The sequence below is a fragment of the Elgaria multicarinata genome, chromosome 7, assembly GCF_023053635.1.
Source record: "Elgaria multicarinata webbii isolate HBS135686 ecotype San Diego chromosome 7, rElgMul1.1.pri, whole genome shotgun sequence".
Classification (NCBI taxonomy): Eukaryota; Metazoa; Chordata; class Lepidosauria; order Squamata; family Anguidae; genus Elgaria; species Elgaria multicarinata.
The window spans coordinates 4743516-4753792 of record NC_086177.1 but is presented as its reverse complement, the minus strand read 5'-3'; the positions used below and the strand labels follow the sequence as shown (position 1 = coordinate 4753792).

At 42.7% G+C, this 10277-nt stretch overlaps 1 long non-coding RNA gene across 1 annotated transcript; it reads left to right on the top strand.

The window, feature by feature from the left end:
* The first annotated feature begins 308 nt into the window (after positions 1-308).
* Positions 309-6300, top strand: LOC134401316 (uncharacterized). The gene is made up of 2 exons (XR_010025647.1): positions 309-1047; positions 4994-6300. It is a non-coding gene; the product is annotated as an uncharacterized LOC134401316 (long non-coding RNA).
* Positions 6301-10277: the final 3977 nt, after the last annotated feature.

Here is a 10277-nt window from a genome sequence, read left to right as displayed (position 1 = left end):
ATGGATGGGGATATACATTTTTATCTACATTACAAATGGTCACATTTTTAGTCAGTTGATTACATTTGTGTACACACTTTCTTGATTTGCAAATAATTTTGTTTGATCAGGCACACTTTCCAGAAAAGTTAACAGGAAAAATAACTGCTTTAAAAACACTGAATGTTAACTAAGGTATAAGAACACAGGCTTACAATATTAACCTATAAGTCTATGGCTAGGGTTCTAAATAAAGAAAAGGGGTGGAGTTAGCATGTGTAAACCTAGGTGAATAAATGAACCTATTGTGGGAGGCTTGATAGTGTCGCGGAATTTTAGCTGGTTCTTTTGCTATGCCCATAGGTATGAGAAAATGGCCTATCATCCTTAGCTATAGTTCATAAAGTTCATGGCTTCCTGTTCCTTTAAACCTTGTTTTTAATGCTGCAATTGCTTTTGCTTTTAGAGTTAAGTTGATGCAGAAACTATGTGACAACATAGGCGTTGTCCACCCCGGCAGTCAGAGGGTGGAGGATGCCTGCAAGGAAAGATAACCAAGAAAATAACAGATAGAGATGTTTTTCTGTAACTGTGATATCTTCTAGTCAACGAAGCACTCATACGCTGTACATGCCTAAATGCTTAGCTTCTTATTGGTTGTTGCATTTTCAGAACTGTATTATGATTGGTGAGAAAGTTCTGCCATGGTATCTAAGGGGAACTGACTCTATAAATATGTTGACATTTCCTGAAATTATTGGGCAGTTTCCTCAGACTGCCACCTTGCAGCGCTGCTCGTAATAAACCTTCTAAGGAGAGAGAAATTGTGTCTTGAGAGTCTTTGACCACCACTCAGCGAACCACACAGGAACCCGTGGTTTCGGGTTCCGCCACAATTTGGCGACGAGGATGGGATGAGTGGTACACTGGAGAGCCTCTGCTCATGGAGACCTGACACAGGAAATCCTCCAACGTGCGCACAGATCAGGTGAGTAGGAACCACATTAAAATCCTACAACAGGAGGGCTTTCCTTGGTCAACTCTCCCTGTGGCTGGAGTTTTCTAGCGGTAAGTGTCATGTAAAGTCAGTGACGCCTGTTTTAAGGCATTCTCTTTCATTAGAAGAAGAAGAAAAAAAAAGCAGGGAAAAATTGGGATCCAGAGATAGGTTGGGGAGTGAGACTTGCTTGAATGTGTCAATGGTGAATGGCACTGGGAAAACCCGTCACTCATAGTGCTAGCCCCACCGGGCCGTGACCGCTATGACGTTGTACGGCAGGTCCAGCTGCGGATGAATGATAAGCTGATAAGCAAGTCACATACTTTGGGAACGCGCGTTGATAAGACCTCCTGGAAGTGAGGCAGCTTAAAAAGATTTGTGGTCAGACCTAAAAATAAATTAAGGGGGGAAAAAAAAAAAAAGGAAAAAAATTGCTCTAAGACCTAGGCAAGCAGGAGTTCCTCTGATAAGGGTCCTAAAAGCGCATTGACGCTAAACTGGCGGAGCATAGATTGCTCCTAAAAGTCATTGTGGTCCACAGTGGACCCGGTTTGGGTAAGCCCTCTAAGGAGGCACCAGGAAGGACCCGGTGTGGGTAAGCCCTCTAAGGAGGCACCAGGAAAGTCTGGGGTCGCGCCCCAGCCTGGGTAGAAGACCCAGTCCGGCCAAGAAAATAATAATAATAATAAAAAAAAAATAGAAAAAGAGGAAACAGGAGGAAAAAGAGAAAAAGAAAAAAAGGGAACAAGAAATAATCAGCTGAAAGAGCTCAGATAAAGAAACCTTAACAGTAGAGACACACGTTCCAAACAGGAACATTTATGTCTGTTTGTTTGTCTTCTTTCCTACCCCAATTCCTATTATGAGCCTGAGAAATAACAGGACTCCTATATAAGCCATACCTGTGTTATGTGTAATGTGACATGTCTGAATGAGTTGCCCTGAATGAGTGGACCACCTTTCCTACTACCTTCCACTTATGAGCTGTGCCAATCAAAACTCTATCTATCGTGCCTTCCCTTGCAAAGGGACAGTGCCGTTAGGGGGGTGAGAAAAGCACAGACACCCTGTTATAAGCCCTGTTGTGAAAACCCCTGTTGTGCTTGTGCCCAAAAACCCAGAAGTTGCCACGTACGAAAGCTCTTCACGTGCTTGAGTGTGGTAACGAGAAACGGTGTGCATAGATAAGAACAGAAGAAATAGCTGCTGTGGTTTTTTTTGTAAGTAACCTCAGACTGTGGAGCAAAAGAGATAATGGGAAGCTCCGGGTCAAAAACAGGCAGCCCAGAATCAGAAAAAACCCCGTTAAAGAAAATGTGTAAGATCTACAAAGATCGTATGCCATCTAGGTTGAATTTAAAAAGATTAGTGACTCTGTGTCAAGACAAGTGGCCATGTTTTACTAAAGATCTACCCTCATTGCAGTGGCCTGTAGTAGGGACATTTGAACCCGAAAGACTCACGCACTTGAGGCATTATTTAGAAAGAAAACAACCCTCCCAGATAGATTACTGGTTTCTTTGGGATGATCAAAGATCAAGATTGCAAGTAGAGAGTGTAATAGCCAGTCAGAAAAATAGCTTGAATCTGCTTAAACAGAAGTTGGGACTGTCAGCCAGCCAGATAGCCTCAGCCCCTTTGCTGCAGCCCCAGAATGACCAAGCACTGTTTGCACATTTAGGACCTTTAGAAGACATTAGAAGCACTCCCAGTAAATTGCTCCCTGTGCGTACTTATCCAAATTTTGCTGATCCAAACCAAGCTCCAATTAGAGCTTACCAGCCCTGGAGTTCCTCTGATATTTGGAATTTCAAACAGAGGTTGCCAGCCCTTAGAGAAGACCCTGAGAGATTTATTGAAGAGCTTCAAAATTTGGCAACATTATATAACCCTACAGCGTTAGATCTTGAAGATCTGCTGAGAATGGTCATACCTAAACATGATTTTGATAGAATTTTAGTTGCGGCCAGAAACCCTAATAACCAAGCCCTTACAGCCTGGCCAGCAAATCCCCAAGCAGGAGAAATAGGTTTAACAGACGCAGACCTCCAGCGAATGAGACAAGAAAGAGAAACATTGTGGCAAGCAATTCGACAAATTTGTGGCAAACGCATAAATATGACTGCCATTCGAGACACAAAACAACTTAAAGATGAAAGCCCCAGAGCTTATCAAGCACGTCTGGAGTGTGCTATTAGAAAGCATTCTAATCTAGACCCAAGCGATCCACAAAATGCCTGGCAAATAACTGATTTGCTTCTAAATGGGCTTATCAGTGAAATTTCAGGTAAAATTAGGACTGCAGTCATCGGGTATCGGGAGGCCACGCCCGAGGAAATTCTACGGGCCGCCACCCAATACTGGGATGACATCCAAGAAAGAAAACTAGGAAAAGAAAAATTAGAAACCAAGTTGCTAACCTTGCAAATAGAACAGCTCCAGACTCAAATCCTACCTTAAGAAGTTTGGCTAAACAGTGCATAGACGCAGTATTGCAACTAAGAAGACCTAAAAATAAAAACAGCTATGATACCAAATTTCTCATTATTAGCAAGCTACATGATACAAATTGATACAAGCCACAAGATTCAGTCCCTGAACCGCTAAAATGGTCAGAGATGAGAAGACTTAATAACCTCATTAACCAAAATTCATGCACTGGGCTTGCGAATAGCATATTACTCTGCACAATTAGACGCAGCTGCACAAGGATTTCCACCTTGCTCCAAGCAGTGGCTGCTACCGCCTTGCTTGTAAAGAAAAAGCAGCTGATTTGAAATTAAAAAAAAAATAAATTGTGGGTTAGAGTTCCACCGTCGCAGCCCTGTTGATAACCAAATCTACACAATTTCTATCGAATCAGAGATTGACTCGATACGAGCAGATACTACCAGCAATTACCCTTAAACAGTGCACTACCTTAAATGATTGCGAAGTGGTAATTCAAGAATTTGACTGATGTTACATTGCCAGCTCCAGATATAGTTCTGTTTACTGATAGCTCTTGTAAAGGAAACAGCTGGGGAGAGCTAGTAGCCAGATATGCAGTAATTTCTCAAGTACTGATAAAATAAAAATAAAAAGGAAGTGTATACCACATTAGAAAGTTTCGCTCTGCCACGAAGTGCACAAGCCGCAGAATTAATTGCTTTAACCAGAACCTAGCAAAAAGTTTGTCAATAAATATTCATACAATATTGTTTTGTAATCTGTCATGCAGTTGAGCAAATCTAAGAATATAGAGGCTTTATGACAGCCGCAGGAGGGCCTATAGCAAATAGCCCTTTAGCTGCAAAGTTGTTTGAAACAATCTTGCAAATCCAACACTAAAGAGAACACTCTTTTCCCAGGATACTATTCCAACTTGGGAAAAAGAATCGTGCAACTTAAAGAAAAGAATCTTAAGAGGAAAATAATAATAATAAAAAATTGAGAAAAATAATGTATGGGTATTTTATAATGACAAACTAATTGCATCTTGAGATTTAGTTAAGACACTGACATACTTAAACAATGGTGTGCCCCAAGAATACACCTAGAAGCTAAATGAGTGTGCCAAAAGTGTGTAACTTGCCTGAAGTTTTTATAGTCCTAAACTATCTGCACACACCCGTGAGTTTATAGTCCATTTCAATATTGCAGATTGACTTTATTGAATTTACTAACGCAATAAGATTTAAATACTGTTTGACTGTTGTGTGCATTTTCAGTAGATGGGTAGAAAGTTTTCCTGTATAATATGCAACAGAAAAATCCACAATTAAATGCTTACTAAGAGAAGTGGTGCCCAGATTTAGCGTACCTTTAAAGGTGAATTCAGACTATACTAAGAATTAAGTGAAATTCCTTTGGTGTTAATGAACTTGAGAAACAGCCCCAACAGAAAACATAGACTCACACAACATAAGATTGTATTTGGGAAGCTTATGGCTGTTGGACTGTCTCTGCCAAAACCATTTTTCCCCTCACTGAGAGCAGTGAGGAAATAATCTGTAATGTTCTACACTTACACAGACTATTAGTTCAACTCCAAAGAAAAATGAGAAACAAGCAACTGATTCCAGCTGATGTTCCATGTCATCATTTCTAACCAAGAGATGCAGTGTTCATAAAAGTCCATAAAAAGCCCAATTCGTTGGCTCCTACTTGGGACGGACCTTATACTGTGTTGCTGACCACACACACCTGGATACATGCAGCCCATGTGAAAAAGCTAAATCCAGGATGCCAGACAGATGATCCAGATGATCCAGTTGCACTAGAAAGTTACTCAGACCTGATTGAGATGTTAAGGGATGAAAGAAGCTGTCAGGAGGAAGCCAAGAGAGCCCCCTGCACATGCTAAGCGACCAAGTGTCCAGTGGAGAGAGCGAGTTGAGGCTGAAGAGCAGGAACTCCCCTCCACGGAACGACATCTGGTCAGTCAACAAGATCAGCTGTCCTTTTAACCTCAAGTCAAGAGTTTCTGAGTTAACGAGGCATAATAACCCTCCAACGAAATCTGGATGCTCTAAGAGACATTCAGTGAAGAGAAGATATTAAGACAACGCCGTTACAACTACTTTGTGTGTTTTTAACCTCTATAGTTCTCTGAATTGTAAAAATGAAATTTGAGTGTGTGTTATTTCTTATTATACAAGTCCTGCCTTGCATTGCAATCCAAAAAAGAGTCTCAAAAGCATCCCATGACTTGAGCAGGTAAAAAAAAAAAAAAGTGTTTAGTTGCATTATTAAGCAAAGAACAAAAGAGTGAAGATTAGAGCTTTAATAGAGAATGGTTTTATGGCTATGGGCAAAGCAACGACCATCAGGAGGGAATCTGTCGCGGAATTTTAGCTGGTTCTTTTGCTATGCCCATAGGTATGAGAAAATGGCCTATCATCCTTAGCTATAGTTCATAAAGTTCATGGCTTCCTGTTCCTTTAAACCTTGTTTTTAATGCTGCAATTGCTTTTGCTTTTAGAGTTAAGTTGATGCAGAAACTATGTGACAACATAGGCGTTGTCCACCCCGGCAGTCAGAGGGTGGAGGATGCCTGCAAGGAAAGATAACCAAGAAAATAACAGATAGAGATGTTTTTCTGTAACTGTGATATCTTCTAGTCAACGAAGCACTCATACTCTGTACATGCCTAAATGCTTAGCTTCTTATTGGTTGTTGCATTTTCAGAACTGTATTATGATTGGTGAGAAAGTTCTGCCATGGTATCTAAGGGGAACTGACTCTATAAATATGTTGACATTTCCTGAAATTATTGGGCAGTTTCCTCAGACTGCCACCTTGCAGCGCTGCTCGTAATAAACCTTCTAAGGAGAGAGAAATTGTGTCTTGAGAGTCTTTGACCACCACTCAGCGAACCACACAGGAACCCGTGGTTTCAGGTTCCGCCACAAGCAAACTGGAATCCACAGAATAACCAGCCAGGAGACATGAATGAGAGACACTTCCAGGTCGAGGATAAAATAAGTTCTAAGGGGTAGTTATAGAACAGAGAATTCTGCTAGTTGAGGAAAACCTGAGTTCAGTGCAAATCTATACATACTGTATCTACTCAGAACTAAGCCCCACTGGCCTGGTTCAGACAACACACTAAACCATGCTGCTTAACCACAAATGCATCCTATTAACCATTTTGTGGTTAAGCAGCATGGTTTAGCATGTTGCCTGAACCAGGCCAGTGAGGTCAGTGGGGCTTACTCACAAGGAAGTGCATTGCAGCCATAGAGATATTCATAAACTAGAAATTGCGTGCCAAACATGTAGAGTTCAAGTTAATCTAACAATAGCCAAACCAAGATGGAATGGAGAGGTATTTCGAAGTCTGTAGCTCTAAACAACTTATCAGGCAGTAAGCCCCATTGAACACAGTGGAATTTACTTCCAAGTAAACATGCATACACCTGAACTTTTCATATCTGTTAATATCAGGCACGCAAATTGCTGGGCAAGAATTCTTAATAAGGCAATATATTATTTACCCCTTTTACACCAACATGCTAGGGCTGATAGCTTTCCGTGGCAGGCGTCCTCTGTCCAGCAGCTTCAGGAAAAGCAGAAATACAGATGAAGCTTTTCTTATTACTTTAGGTCCATGTGTGTAAAATGTCATCTGTGGATTTTCTGTTTGCATTTGAGACATTAAAGATAAAGAAATTGTGTAGTGGCAGCCAGGGAGGGTGGAGGGGAGGTTGACAGCTAGTATTCCTGGATGCAACTCCTGTTGGATCACACACATCTACCATCTGTCATAGAATCATAGAATAGCAGAGTTGGAAGGGGCCTATAAGGCCATCGAGTCCAACCCCCTGCTCAATGCAGGAATCCACCCTAAAGCATCCCTGACAGATGCTTGTCCAGCTGCCTCTTGAAGGCCTCTAGTGTGGGAGAGCCCACAACCTCCCTAGGTAACTGATTCCATTGTCATACTGCTCTAACAGTCAGGAAGTTTTTCCTGATGTCCAGCTGGAATCTGGCTTCCTTTAACTTGAGCCCATTATTCCTTGTCCTGCACTCTGGGAGGATCGAGAAGAGATCCTGGCCCTCCTCTGTGTGACAACCTTTTAAGTATTTGAAGACTGCTATCATGTCTCCCCTCAATCTTCTCTTCTCCAGGCTAAACATGCCCAGTTCTTTCAGTCTCTCTTCATAGGACTTTGTTTCCAGACCCCTGATCATCCTGGCTGCCCTCCTCTGAACACGCTCGTCTGCGTCTCTTCCCTTTTAAACCAAAAGAGATTGGATTAGGAACTGAAAAAATCTGGAGGCCCAATTCAGCCCTCTTGGAGGCAGGGCAGAGCAAAGGAGATACAGAACTAGATTCATCAGGTGGTTCACCCAGCCCAGGAACAGTCCATGGCTAAATTCTTCCCCTTACCTCCACAGCACTCCCCTCTTGAGCTGGGAAGGGTCTAGTGCTGGGCTGAGTGAGAGGCATTTAAAAGTGGAAAAAAATTATCCTGCCATTTCTGACTAACTTGAGATGAGTAAGTGACTCTGCCCCTTATTCATTCTCCCCTCCCCCCTCCCAACACACACCCTCTCTGTCTTCCAGCTGAGCAAGTTGACATGGGGAGCAGCAGCAGGAGAGAGAGAGAGAGTGCGCATGGGAACCAAGCCTTACTGAATGCACGGATTGGTAGGGGGCATGGGGTGTATGTCTGATTAATTGGGGTTAATGTTTTAATTGACCCATGCATTTTAATCGATCAATTGGTCTGTTTAAGGAATTTTATTTATTTACAATATTTCTAGACCGCTCCCTATCCAAGGATTTTAGAGCGGTGAACAAGTAAGGTGAAAGAATAAAAACAGAATAAAAACACGTTAAAATACATTTTTAAAAGAAACGAAGTGCACATAAAACTGTGGCTGGTCATTAAGGGAAGGCTTTCTGGAAAAACACAATGTTTCAAGAGGCGCCGGAAGGAATACAGAGTTGGTGCCTGTCTGATCTCCAGAGGCAGAAAATTCCATAGGAAGGGGGCCACCACACTGAAGGCTCTTCTCTTGGTGGGCTCCAAACAGACCCTAGGTCCACATGGGACCACCAGGAGCATACCCTCAGATGACCTTGGTGACCCAGCAGGTTGATAGGGGAGGTTTATTCTCTCTCAGGTTTATTCTGGAATAAACCCTAGTAACTACTACCGCTGCTTTACTTTCATGGGCTGGACAAGGAAACCTCAGCAGAGGAAGAGGTCAGTTGCAGCTACCTACTGCAGGACTGCCCAGCACAGTGTTAATTTTTATGCAGAGGAGGGCAGCATAGGAGTTGATGACATCATGTCACTACCTCCCACAGTATGTATTTATCAAAGACTCACCTGGTTTCCACAATCACCACAGCCCACTGTGTTTTATTGGCCATAGTGGGTTGTGGCACCTGTGGGTGCTAGGTTGCCAATCCAGGCCCCACTACCAAGGCTGCTGGTTACATGTGAACCTGATGAGGGTGGGTTATTTGGGTCATTGACAAACCACCCAGAGCCCATGGGCTGTTTTAGGAATAGCAGGTGGCTTATCAATTACTCCAACTACTCACCTCACTGGATTCGCGTGTAACGAGATGCTACGGCATGACCCTGCCACAGCTCGAATATTCAAAATGGCAGCCACCATCAGAAGCCCCATGGGGAAATTCACCCATGGAAGTTTCTCATCATCATCATCATCATCATCATCATCACCATCATAATTTTTTTTGTTACCCGCCTCTCCCTCTGGATCGAGGCAGGGTACAACGCTAATAAAAACACCATAAAATACATACAGTTAATTCAAACATTTAAAGCCAGTGCATCATTAAAAACAGCATACCATTAAAAAAGGCATCTTAAAATTCAACTGGGTAGGCCTGCTGGAAGAGATCAGTTTTTATGGCTTTCTTAAATTCTGGAAGACTGTTGACGAATCTCTCCCGGCAAGCCTTCATAAACTGGAAGTGGCAGAAGAAAAGGTCCTCTGGGTAATAGCTGTCAGCCTTGTTTTTGTTGGCTGTAGTAAATTCTTCCCACAGGACCTGAGTATGTGAGGCGGATTTGTGGGGGTTATTGTTGTTCCTCTCTGGCACACATTCAGTATTGGCAGACCATACTGAGATGTGCTGAGGACAATGATAAGATAGGCCTTGCTAAAGAACTTCTTAACACTGGCTAACCATGTTAGGAATGTACTGACGCAAGAGCCACAGAGAATACAATACAGTACTGAAGACACCATGATCACGCGTTTCCTTAACCCTTATATGGTATATTCATGCTGAACACACACTAACAAGCACCTTCTGTGCACGAGGTAGTCATGTATTCAACAACCAATCATAGCTTGTGAACAAGGAATGTAACCATTTAGCTCTTAATAAAATCAGGACGGGGCGACCTGTTTGGGATGCCTCATCTTCATGCAGTTGGACTCCTTGCCAGTTATTTACCACACGGATTGTACGGGAGAAGGCGATCCCGCAGGTAGCCTGGACCCAAACCATGCAGGGCTTTAAAGGTAATGACCAACACTTTGTACTTCGCCCGGAAACTAATTGGCAGCCAGTGAAGGGATTTTAAGACTGGTGTAATGTGGTCACCCCTAGGTGTACTGGTGACCAACCTGGCTGCCATATTTTGAACTAGTTGAAGTTTCCGGACTAGGCACAAAGGTAGCCCTATGTAGAGCACATTGCAGAAGTTGGGCCTTGAAGTTACCAGCACGTGCACTACCGTCTTTAGGTCTTCCAATGTGTGAACTAGGCCACTACCCACTCTAGCACCTGACCCACAAAAGAAATGTTGGCGAGCAGTCAATA